Here is a 12,766-nt window from a genome sequence, read left to right on the forward strand (position 1 = left end):
CTGTTGCCTCCAGAGCAATCCTAGGTCACGAATGCCTTGGGCGTTGTCCTGCCGGAGCAGGACGCGTGACAGTTGTGGCCATTTTGAGGTCTTGTTCACAGCGAGGCAAAGAATATGAACCACGGTCTGGAGAGACCTTCACAGCGTGCAAGCCTGTGCCAGGCGCGATCTCGGGGATCCCCACTGCCGCGTCAGGAGCGTGTGGATTAGCCCCATTTCACAGAGGTGGAAACTGACGCTTAGGAAAAGTGATTTGCTGAAGGTCGCGCAGCCAGCATGCGGTTGAGTCCAGATGACAACGGAAGGAGTTGGCTCTGGGAGTTGCCGGTCGGGAGTTGGACTCTTAGAAACACTGTGCCGAGGTCTAGGAACTGCTTTCTCTGTGTGACACAAGGGGAGGGGACAGCACGAACAGTTCTGAGGTCAGGGAGGTACCGAGTCACGTGGCGAGGAGTCTCAGAATGAAGCAAATCCCCACGGCTCCTGGAGCTTTCCATTAGGGCTTTGTGGACATGCAGACCTACTGAGAGCACTTTGGGTGGGGGATTCCTGGAAAGGGAATTCCCCAGCAAGGAGCCAGAAACACTTGGAAAATTGGGTGCAAGGGCATTGGAACCTGGAGACCAGCTATGCGCTACTCGCCAGAACCCGGGACATTTTGGGGGGGGATGTAGAACAGGTAACGGGGGGGGGGGGGGCGGGCAGCGGCAAAGGCATCAACTCAGTGGAGGCCCCAGCCGAAGGCCCTGCCCTTGGCTTTGGGAGAATCTGCCCGTAGGAGAAGCACCGAAGGCTTAGATTGGGGTGCGTCTTGTGGTATGAGGAGGGGTCTGTTCTAACAGGTACCTCCCAGGGGGCTGGAGATGGTCCTTGTGTATTCTGCAGCTACTTCTCCCCCAGTCATGGATGGATAGGGCTGGACTTGACCTTAGGACTCAGCCAAGGAGTGTGCAGATAAGGTCAAGGAAAGGACTTGCTCAGGGTCACACGGCAAGTCAGAGGAAGACGCAGGCTGGCTCCCTTACTGCGGCAGCAGCCCGCCCTGTCGTCCGCACTGGGCTAGCAGGAAATGCCAACAGCCCCCGCCCTTTAGTTCCTCACCAAAGCAATGAAAAGGAAGCATTTTGTCTCCTGATCCCATGTAGGCCCGGTGTCCCTCGAGTGGTCCCCGAGTGACCTGGCTTCTAGAACAACTCAAAGGAGGACTCCCACTTCATCCACTTCAATCTCGTCGTGTTCTTCCCGAGCCCACATCCTTCCCCTAGGCCCTGGAACCTGACCAGCTGCAGGCGGGACCTGTGCCCAGGCCTGTCATAGGTTCTGCCTGGGACCTGTGGGCCGTGCCACAGCTCCAGCTCCCTCTGCTCCCCGCTTTCCCCCAAGTCAGGCAGCTAGACAAAAACAAATGATTGTTTTCTTTTCCTGAGTTTAGTTTCCCTCTGGAAGTGGTGACCCAATTAGAATATCAGACAAATAGAAAAATCTGACCGTAACCCTAGCTGAGGTTATAAAGTCTGGGCTGGCATTTAGGCCTCTGCCTCCCTCTCCTCTCTGTGAGCCTGGCCGATTCAGGCTTCCTCGGGCACCTGGAGCAGACCTTTCCTGGAGCTGTCCTTCTCCATGATTGGTGGTTCATTCCCTGCTAACTTCCAAAATGGATTTGAGGCCACTGCTTGACCCTTCAATAACATCAGCTGGAACCTGAAATCCCTTTCATAAAGTAGGAGGCCTGCCAGCGGGCTGCATGGACAGGCCCAGGTGTGGCCCGCTATCCCCACCCACGAGTCGACTGGTTTTTAAAGGGGTTCCACCCCAAGCCAGACTTTGAGACCAGACTTTGAGACCGGCCCTGCGCCTGGAGCTACCCACGCTTCGCTGTGGGGAATGAGGAGCTCACATTCTTGGAAACAGTTTCTCTCTGGGTGCATTCCAGAGCACGCTTCCAAAAACATACTTTTAATCAAAAAGAAGATCACTAGAAAAACTGGAACCAATTGTGATTTGACAGTGGACAATTACAATACCAGGAGGGGTTTCCAGGTGGCAAATAAACGCCTCTGGTGAGGCCCTGGATTAATTACACCACCAGTGAGCAGACTGGGGAGGGGCTCTCTTAATAATGGTCCTCATTTGTGGGTTAAGTTCTGGTCTTTTCTTCCTCCTTCCTTCTCTTTCCTTCCTCCCTTCCTCCCTCTGTCCCTTCCTTCCCTCCTTCCTTCCCTCCCTTCCTTCCTTCCTTCCTTCCTTCCTTCCTTCCTTCCTTCCTTCCTTCCTTCTTTTCTTCCTGTTTTACCTCTCCAGTCCTCTCCCCTTCCCTCATCCCCAAATCTCCTCTTTTCTTTTTTCTCATTCATTCATTCTTTCATTCATTCATCAGACAATCCCCGAGCTCCTCCTGGGGGCTAAGCCCTGTTCAGAGCAGACACAGAAATAATTGAATTTCTCAAGACCCAGGAGTATCTGTGAGGAGAATCACCCATGTTACCTGCTAAGAATGGAAAGAAACCAGCTTGAACGTGGCGGTTTTGTGGAATTGCTGGGCCCAGGGACTAGACAGGGACTCCTGAGGGACAACAGAGGGTGAGGTTTGCAGGATGCAGGAGCTGAGGGTTCGGCTGCTGAGGGGAAGGGAAGGGCTGCCCTGGCCCATGGCCAGTTCACCCTAGACCTCCCCGGGAGGGCTCTGAGAGAAGCCTGGCCCCTGCAAATCTCCATCCCTGAAGCGGGTGCCAGGCCTGTGTGTACAAACAGGGGGCTCGGTATTTAGGAGCGGGGAGGAGCAGGGAGCTGCCCTGAATGGCTGCCCGCTTTGGAAATTTCTATGCATTTGTAATAACAAAATTACCATAATTTGCTCGTTAACGCAGCTAGATCAGTCAAGCATTGTTCCATCCCGGGCGGGGAGGCCACTGTGCCTCTCTGTGCACACTCTACACACCCCAGCCAGCCTGCCAGCCCGTTAGAGTGCTGGAAATTAGCATGCAAATGGTCCTAATTCGGTGGGCGAGCTGTCAGGCAGCGCCTCTCTGGCCTCGTCTCTGTGAAGGCCCTGACAGCCCAGCTTCAGCGCCGGCCCACCCTCCTCGCTCCAGCCAGGAGGGGCTCTGAGGGGCACCTCCAGACTGACAGCTTGGCGGCCTCCCTCCCTTCGTCAGCGCCATCAGGCCTGGCGGCAGGCTCCCTGGGGAGCAGGCAGGGCCTGCCACCATGCTGGCCAGCCTGAGGAGGCAGGAGGGCGGGTGGGCTGGTGGGGGAGGCTGGCCCGTGCTCAGGTCCACCAGCCTTGGCTGGACTGGGGCAGTAAGGCAGAGTGAGAGTGGAAGGGTGGCCCCCGATTTAGGGCTGGGTTGGAGCACAGGGATCCTTATAGCTGGTGAGTTCTGAGAACGTCCCCGTGGGAACGCTGGCGCACCTTCTCCCGCCTGCGCATCTGTAAGAAGCAGGTTCAAGTCCTGCCTTGCTCTACCTTATTTGTCTTCCTGGACTGACCTTAACATATCCTTGCTCACCTTCCCCCATACCCAGAACATCTCTGTCCAAATCTGTGCATGGGATCCCTCCGGCCGTAATGGAGAATTGCAGGAGGCCGAGAAGGTGTGCGGTGCAGGCAGGACGCCCTGGACCAGGATTCAACACCTGTGGGCCTCAGTCCTGCCTTCAGGGCAAGTCACCTTCCCCACTCTGGACCTCAGCCTCTAAATCTTTATGGCGGAGGCATCTTTACGGCCTTCTTCTCAGGGTTGTCCGGAATAAGAGAGGGAAAGAAGACCCCGTTTCCTCAGTAGCTGACGTCTAGTGAGGACTTCGCATGCCAGTCCCCGTGCCGACTGCCTTTCATTTCCCAGCCTGCTTGCCCTTCACGATGAGCCCGCCAGGTCGGTGTCGATGTTATCCCACCTCAGAGGACGAGGTGGAGGCCACAGCTCACACGGAGTTACTTGTCTAAGCAGCGGGACCAGGATGGAGTCCAGTCTCGCTTGCTCCTGAGCCCTTTTAACGAGACAACGCAGGACCCTGAAAGCCAGATCATGCTTCCGCCTGGACGGTGGAAAGCGTGGCGTTGCCACCTTGCGGGCACTTTGTTTCTTTCGGTGCTTGGCACATCCTCAGTACTAAATAAATGTGAGTTGAAAGAAGAGAGCCCAGGTGGGCCCGGGGATGACTGCCTTTGAGGATCCACTGTATCCACCCTTATAATCCCCTCCTCATCTATGACTGCAGAGTGGAGAAGCTACTGCAGGAACAAGAGGTAAAGCCACAGGGCTGGCTTCTGACTTTCCCCCAGGCGGTCCCCAGGCTGTTTCTCATGACCTTGCTCCTTCCTCCCCGTGAGTGGACGCGGCCCAATGCCAGGACTCAGGGCTCGGTGAGTGGAGAGCAGGCCGGATCTCAGTCCCCTCACACCCAGTCAGCTGGTCCTTCTTGTGCAGTGAACAAGCCTCTCCCATGTGGCTGCCCTGCCCTCTTTGGCTGTTTCAAGGGAATGTTATTGGCCTTTTTAGCCTTCAGACAAATGGAGAGGTGAGAGAGACCCTGAGATATTCAAAATCCCAGCTATCTCCTGGCTGTCTTGGGGCGGAAGGGGGCTCATGAGCCTAAGTCTCGCTTCATCACAACACCACCCACCACCTAGTACAGAGCCCGGCACAGAACAGATGTTCAGTGAAGGTTTGAGAAGCCACGCTGAATAACATGTGGACCAAGAGAGGAAATAAACACACACACACACACACACACACACACACACACACACACACGTGTGCAGGGGTAAACTAAAAGCCACCTAGCTTGCCTATCTCAGACCAAATGCCTTGAGCTGGGAGTGGCTTTTCATTTCTATGTGGCTTTTCCTTTCCAACTACTCTGTGGTTTGTTTTGGGGGCCCTTGGCATGAGCCTAATGAAACTGTAGGTCTGCATGTACCTATCTCTCAGTAGCTGCCGTTGGGCTGCTGAGAACGTCTCTTGAAAAGAAAAAGTCCTGCTAAGCACAGGATCCAGGCAGTCTGGGGGCAGCTCAGGGGCACATTCATTCCCATCCCAGAGGGCTGCCCTGGGGACTTCTAAAATTCCCTGAGTGAGACAGGATGGGTGCCTGCACACTGCATGTCGGCTCAAGAAAGAATTGCCCAGGCTCCCCCTAGTGGAGAACTGGGACGCATCGCCCTCCTGCTTTCCTGGTGTGTGGCAGGACAGGATAGGACTGGCTCACTCTGTCACACCCCTTCTCAGTTTACGCACAGTTGGTACATCCATGCTGTCATCTAATCCTCACCACAACCCTGTAGGTACCCTGCGTTTTTGCTTTTGTTATAGGCTCAGGGAGAGCAAGGGGGTGTCCCAAGGTCATGCAGGAGTCCGAGCTAGAACCCGGGGTACTTTCCCTTCCATCCAGTAGCCCAATTTGGCCTCACAACATGGACGTCCTTGGCTTTGGCCAGCTGACCGTCTGCTTGCCTGGCCACATAGCTTGGCCCTGCCCAGCCTCAAGGATTAGGCTCCAAATGGCCAGAGGTCCCCATGCTGTGGGTGAGTCAATCTTTCAATAAATATTTGCAGTAGCCTCCTTACTGGTCATGTCCCCTCTTTTGCGCACTCGCAGTAGAGGCCAAAGTCCTTACACGATCTCCCCCTTCCCACGACCCCCCTTGACCTCATTTCTACCTCCCCACCCCTCACTCTCCTCTCCGGCCACACCGACCTCCTCGCTGCTCTTCCGACACGCCAGCCACACTCCTGCCTCAGAGCCTTTGCGCGCGCTGTTCCCTCCGTTTGGACTGCCCTCCTCACAGATATTCAGGCGGCTGATTCTCTCCTCACAGATATTCAGGCGGCTGACTCTCTCCGGCTCTTTATTCAGGAGTCTCCTTTTCAGTGCAGCCGTCCCTAGTCACTCTAAAATGTCACTGCTTTATGTTTTCTCCTTAACACTTACTGTGTGCTTTATTTTTATTGATTCGTCTTGTTTGTCGTCTGTTTGCACCACTAGACTATAAGCTCGATGAGGGCAGAGACTTTTGTTCACGGCTATACTCTCAGGGACTAGAACAGTGCCTGCCCTCTAGTAGGCACTCAGGCAGTATCTGGTGAATGAACAGGTGGACGAAACATTAACTGTCTGCCGTGTGCCTGGCATCAAGGTAGACACACCCCGGGTCTCCCCAGCGTACCTGTGGGGCTCTCCTACTCAGCCCTGCATTGCTATTTTAGGAGGCTTCTCCACTCTTCCTTCCTTGGCATCTCCCCTCCTCTCCTCTAAGGCCTCTCCCCACAAAGCTGCTGCTCAGCCTGTTTTGTGGGCCGGTCCCAGAGGACATGGATGAAAGTGCCAGCTGAATTCAAGAAAGGGGAGCTCACCATCAGCACAGCTAACTTCAGGCCTGACTTACTCACTGCACCCATGGGGAAACTGAAGCCTGGCCTGGGGAAGGGCCTTGCTCCAGTGAGTTTGTGGTGGAGACGGGACTTCATCAGGGCCTCCGCCTCCTGGTCCAGCCTTGGCAATTGTGAGAACTGGCCGAGGGGTGGTCCTGATTCAGCTCCCTCCACAGAACATGTGCCTTATCAAGCTTGCTGAATAATGGTGACCTGCTTAGAGTCTACCCACACCAGCCAGCCCCTCTTGACAGTCAGCCTTCTCAGAGGTTGGCCTTCCTAGAGATCCCTTTTCAGGGAGCCCAGGCACTAGACACCAGTGAGCCTCTGAGGATACTGGGAAAACTCTCTAACCTGGGTCAGTGCTTCTCAAAGTTTATTGCACCCAAACCATCTGGGGGTCGTCTTCCAGAGCAGATCTGGTTTGGTAAGCCGAGAGCGGGGCCTAGGATGCTGAACAAGCTCCTCGATGCTGCTGCTGCTCTCGTACTCTGAGAAGCAAGGGCCTGTCCACTGGCTCTCAAACACTGACCCTCACAAGTTTGTATAAATACTCATGCCCGGCCCCGCCGCAGAGATTTTGATGTAACTAATCTGGAGTGTAGCCTGGTCACCTGAATTCGCTGAGGCTCCCCAGATAATTCTCCTGGGCAGCAAGGTGTGAGAACCACTGGCCTGCGTCACGGCACGTCATTCATGCCCCTTGGAGCAGCTCTGCCGTGGGAGAGTGACACACTTAAAGAAAAAAGGGTTTGTTGACATGGTGAGGAAGGACGAGGAGCTAGGAGGCTACATCTGCTCTGAGGCAGTGTCGGGAACGGGTACCCCAAGGACTGAATGGGGTACAGGTCTGGAAAGAGAGGGGGCTTCTGAGACCCTGAGGCCAGTAGGGGGCTGGGGTGAGGGGAGAGCCCAAGGAGCCCTTCCAGGCCTAGGAACACCAGCAGAGCCAGAGCAGGTGGATGGCCCCGCAGAGCTCCATCCTTGGCTTCGTTCTTGACCCTGACTCTGAAAGAGAAATAACCCCCCCTTCCCTGCCTGGCCCAGCCTGCCTCTCATACCTGTATCCAGGATCTGGTCCCCAGCCACCCAGGATTCACGTAATTTATGTGTGTGCCGTCCCTCCTGCAGACTGCGGGCTCTTGGTGGGCAGGAACCGTGTCTGATTCATCTCTACCTCCCCCAGGCCCTGAACGCTGGGGGAAGGAAAGGTGTGCAGAATTGAGTGTGTTCCTCGGGGCGCACTGGGGCTCAGGGCCTCTGCGCTGCTGAGCTCCCAGTGCACAGCAAAGCCCGCGATTCGTGGCAGTAATTGTGGAGGTAAATCTTGTCTGGTCTCCTCGCAAACACTTGGTGAGGCATTCCATAAATATGTCAGCAGCAGCATTAAAATTTGATGGCAGGCGGCACAGGTCGGGACTAGCACTGTGACTTCCCAGCAAGGTATGACACCATCACCTCCTTCTCATTAGTCAGCGGTGGTGGGGACGCTCCGGCCTCCTCTCGGAGCTGGGCCCACACAGGGGGAGACGACTTCTTCAGAGGAGGACCTCTGGCTGCTCTGAGGGACAGGCCAAGGTCTAGGCAACAGAAAAGTAACTCAGCCCTGGGCTGACGTCGGGCTGAGAGGAATCCCTGAAGGCTCTAAGACTGCGCCGGGAGGCAGAGGGCCTCTGAGCTGGAGGAGCTGGGGCCATTTTTTGAGTCTGGGAGCTGGTAATGGGGGCTGGAGACTTGTTTCAGCTTTATAGGAATGCTGGTGGATATTGTCTCTTTGCCCACAAACAAGCCTCATAGAACATTTAAAACGGGTGTGGGGTTGGTCTCCTTTAAGCAAGCAAAGGACCGATTGGGCAGAAGTCAGGGGAGAAGAAGTATTCCTTAGTGGCAGAAAGATTGGAAACCAATCTTGCCTACTTCACACCCCACCAGTGTCCATTGTGGAAACTGAGGCTCAGTGAACCTGAAAGGGACAAGCTCGAGACCACAGTGGTAGAGAGAGAACGAGCTCAGGGGATGTGCCAGGAGGTTAGAGGGCCTCTAGTTCAAGGATTTCCCTACCATCAAGCATTTGGGGCACTCATTAAAATCTGAAAAAAAAACATCTGGAAGTATAACAGTCATTAAAAAACAAGCCCAGTGCATCCATTTTTTTCAAGTCTCACAGTGTATGTGTTACATGCCGAGGATTGAGTTAAGCATCGAATGACCCCTCCCGTTTGCAGAATACTTTTTGATTCACAAAAGATTTTGAAATGTGTTGCTATGATTTAGTCTTGTGAGTGTTGTAATGCCACATTGCAAATGAGATTCAGAGAGGTAAAGTGATGTCTCTAAGGCCACTCAGCCAAACGGCTAAGGGGCTTTGACAGGGATGGGCCACTCCAGGCCCATGGTCTTCCCCTCGCCTCAGTTATCACCACAGAGTGGCAGCCACTGCTGCTCTCAGTACCTGTGCAGAATATCAGTGTCCGCCTTTTTACAATGATTTACAAAAGTCACGATGTGGTTCAGAGCGGTCAAAGGGTTTCTGGGTTTGTTGGGCAGTGTCCTACATTAGCAGTTGTCTGGTCAGGGAGTTTAAAGAAGAAAGAGTCAGGCCTCCGTGTCTGGTTCCACACTAGGACACACTGTGTTCCACCGAACTGCCTCCTGTTTGGGAGGAGCTGGAGACTGACTTCACCCTCAGGCTCCTTTTTGAGGGGACAGGGGCAGTGCACTTTGACTCCAGAATGCAATGGGGCTGGTGAGAGGTGCGTAGGGTCAGATTTCAGTAACACACTAAATGATACGGCTTCAGTGTCCTTCGAGGCCCGGATCACAGTCACTTCCTATAAGAAGTCTTCCTGAATATCCCAGCCAGAACAAATTACAACTTCGACTGTGCTCCTAAAGCCACCTCACTTTTGCTGGTACCCGAACGTCTAGTTCTGGGTCTAAGAATCTCCTTAGATGCAGGGGGTTCCCTGAGAACTGGGGGCATCTCACACAGAGCTCTGACTGGAGTAGGGCCGCTGTGAATACCAAATCAAATGGAGTGACCATAAACCTCACAAGTTTATTAGACTTCCATCATGGACGTATGAGTTGGATTTTCTTGGGAACACAGCTCAGTCTTACCTGCTGGAACTTGCAGTCTGATGGTGTAGACTGTGGGATGGAGGCATCTGGCAACGTTCTGGTCACTCAAAGAAAGTCTTCAGGTTTTCAAACCGAGCATCTTCTGAAGGCCAAATGAGAGCTAAGGAAAAAACTTCCCAGTTTTCCAGCCCGGCTTCAACCCCATGGAATGCAGTCTGGTCCTGCTCTTTCTGAACTGGAGCCACCAGTGGTTTTAGCTTTTTTTTTTTTTAACTTCTTTGCTCTTTTGAAGTGAGATAACCTTGGCGCTGTCATGATATGGCAGGGAGGCGTGGAGAGGCCTGGTGGGGGTCCTAGGCCTTCAAGAGAGCACTGATCCAACGTCCCTTTCCACCTGTGGGACCTGCACCCTGGCCGCTGCCACAAACATAGCCCGTTTGTCTTTTCTATGTGTTTTGCTCCCTTTCTCTGTCTCTCTGCCTCATGCTTCTAGCAAAGATCAAGAACCAGTGTTTCACTAGTGCTTTCTAGCCCCGTTTCATGGCCTGTTTCTGTCTGACACTGAAGGGGGCACTGGCTCAGGGAACATATATCTGTATGTGCAACGCTCACTCAACCAGCATTTGTGCTGGGGGCAGCAGGGGCTTCCTGGATCTGTCAGTCACAGCCGATCGATCAGTCCTGGTTCCTGCCCTCAAGAGGAACCACATACTCACCAATAGGGGAATCGAGATAGGGTCACAACCAGCCTGAATCTAGGCGGAGATGGACCCAGGACTGGGGTTCAGGGGAAGGTGGAAGAATATTCTCAGCTGAGACAATTGATCCAGAAAGGCTTCCTGGAGGAGGTGGTATTTGAGCTGGTTCACTATAAGTTGAGGGATTGGAGATGAGGAGGGGGAGGAAGCTAGTGTTTCAGAAGAAGGAAACAGCATGAACAGGTGGCAATAGGCCCTGTGAAGCGTGAAGGGAATGGCAGCTGGCCTAGAACGTGGCTTTTGTGCAGCAGGGCAGTAGGTAACATAGCTGGGCCTTTAATGCCACCACGGGGCTTCTGGGTATTACTTGCAGGCTTGGTCCTCACCAGTGTGCTCCCTGTAGATACTCCCCTGCCCCTTACACATACACACAAGTCAGATGTTGTCTTGCACCCAGTGGGGCTGCAGGAGCCATTCGTACATTATCTTGTCTATCGTTTACTTAGTCGAGGACTTTGGGATAAGAACACAGCAGAAAAACAGGTTAAAATTGGACCAGAACTGCTCGAAGTGCTATAACATAGCCAGGGTCTCAAACCAAAAGGCCTACAGGGGCCGGACAGGTGACAGAGAGAAGAGAAGTCAGCCTTGAGGGACAAGATAACAGTTCTAAATTGTACTGTGGCTGATGACACACTTAGCCTTTAAAGCACCGAGCAGCCCATCGGTCTGTTTCGATTGGCGCCATGTGTCACGAGGGCCTCAGCTCTTGCCTCTGATGGAGGACTGCCTGGTGGGGCCTGGCGCATGCCCTGTAGCCCACGGCGGGGGCATTGGAATTTAACAGTGGGTTGCTTCTCTTGAGTTCCTTGAAGGGTCCTTGCATTCAGGTCTTTGTAGTGTAGACGATAGGAAGTAGGCTGAAGGCACAATGGCCTCCGGTCTCTGCAGTACCAAACTGAGGCCCAGAACCATCACTCGGCCGCCTCATGGTTGGTCAGTGGCAGAGCCGGAACTCAGCCCTGGTCTCCAACTTGGTCTCACTGTGGCCTGCCCAGCACTACCGTCCACAGCTCTCTGGGAGAAATGAAAATGAGACACATTCCGCATTCTCTCCCTCGCTCTCACCTTCTCTCTTGGTTTTTCTCTTCTCTGTTTTTCTGAAGACCTCCGTGGCTGGCCTGAGCTGGTCGGAGAAGAGGTTTTTCCCAGGAATGGATCAATGCTCTGTGTGCGGGCTGTCCAGGCTGACAGGGCTGACCTTTACTGCGTTTGCTCTGGCTTTCCTTTCCTTATTGGGAGCCCAGGAAGGTCTTGCTTTGTAGAGAGGAAGGTTAAGGAGCCTTGGTCTCCAAGGTGGCCGGACTGGGGTTGGGTGTGGTGAAGATAGAACAGCAGAGAATCTTAGCATGAAAGCCCTTTAAGATCGGTTATTTAAATCTCTCCCATACACACTGCTTTTTACAGATTGGAAAACTGAGGCTTGGTGAGGTGAAGAGACTTGATCTAGGTCACTCAGAGAGCTTTGACAGAGCCTCATAATCCTCTGTGTGTGTATGTGTGTATGTACATATACATATATGTAATATACTACATAATGTGCTAATGTAATATATATTTTTTATAATATATAAATTATATATAATATATACTTTTATATTACACATGATATCTACATTCGAAAGGCTGACTATGCCTGTGTAGGGTGCTATGGTTACGGTCCCTGTAGCCATAGGTAGCAACCTACTGGGTACTGACCCACCCTGAGCCAGGGCACATCATGCAGTTCTACAAAAGCATGGGAAGAAACTGGAGAAATCTCATGGTCCCTTTCAAATCTTTTCTTCTTCTTCCTCCTCCTCTGCAAAGATTTTCTTCCGAAGCCCAGTTTCAATCCTTCAGAATAGAACTTGGCTGCGAAGTCACTTTGAAAGACTTTCCATATGTTAATTACAGCCGGCCAAGGTCTCGAGCAGAGGTGGGAGCCCACCATCTGCAGATGGGGTCGGCCCCCAGTGCGCTCTGCAAATCCCCATCATCTGGCAGGTGTCGTTTTGGGTTAATTAAGAGCTACACTGAGCCGGTTTACCTGTCACTTCTGAGAATTTTAGGAAGCTTCGACTTTCTTGCCATCTCTGAGCTTTTAGTGAAGGGGAAACTGAAAACATCTCTGATTCTGATGATCTTCCCAGCCCTGAGTTCCCCAGGATGGCTGCATGAAATGCATTTTTTTGTGGCCCCCTTTAAATTTTTATTTAATCAGTCCTTTCTATTTATCTCATTGGTGTTCATAGCTAGCTAGAATGTTGTTTTGAGGAAAACCACGATGTATCCTGAATTTCTTAAGCCTCTGCTTTTTTTCTGAGTCTTTCAGGAAAGAATATACATTCTTCAGCTTTATTTCATTTAGTGTCTTTGAAAGAGCTTTTGATTTACAGGTCAGGGGCCTCTGTCCACAATCAGGATTCAGATTGTCAGTGCTAATATTAGAGTTCTATGTACATGGGAGATGACTTAGTCAGATCCCCAGAAAACTGGGTTCTTAGTTGGTCAAAAACCCCACTTCTCCAGCATGAGAGAACTCTCTCTCTCAGGGAAGATGATGATGTTCGA

General features: G+C 52.7%; 1 protein-coding gene across 4 annotated transcripts in view; it reads left to right on the forward strand.

Annotated features, from left to right (window-relative positions):
- Nucleotides 1-12,766, forward strand: part of PAX5 (paired box 5) — a 169,840-nt gene that overhangs the window by 141,942 nt on the left and 15,132 nt on the right. The window lies entirely within an intron of this gene.

This window comes from Rousettus aegyptiacus, unplaced genomic scaffold (assembly GCF_014176215.1).
Source record: "Rousettus aegyptiacus isolate mRouAeg1 unplaced genomic scaffold, mRouAeg1.p scaffold_m13_p_3, whole genome shotgun sequence".
Lineage (NCBI taxonomy): Eukaryota > Metazoa > Chordata > Mammalia > Chiroptera > Pteropodidae > Rousettus > Rousettus aegyptiacus.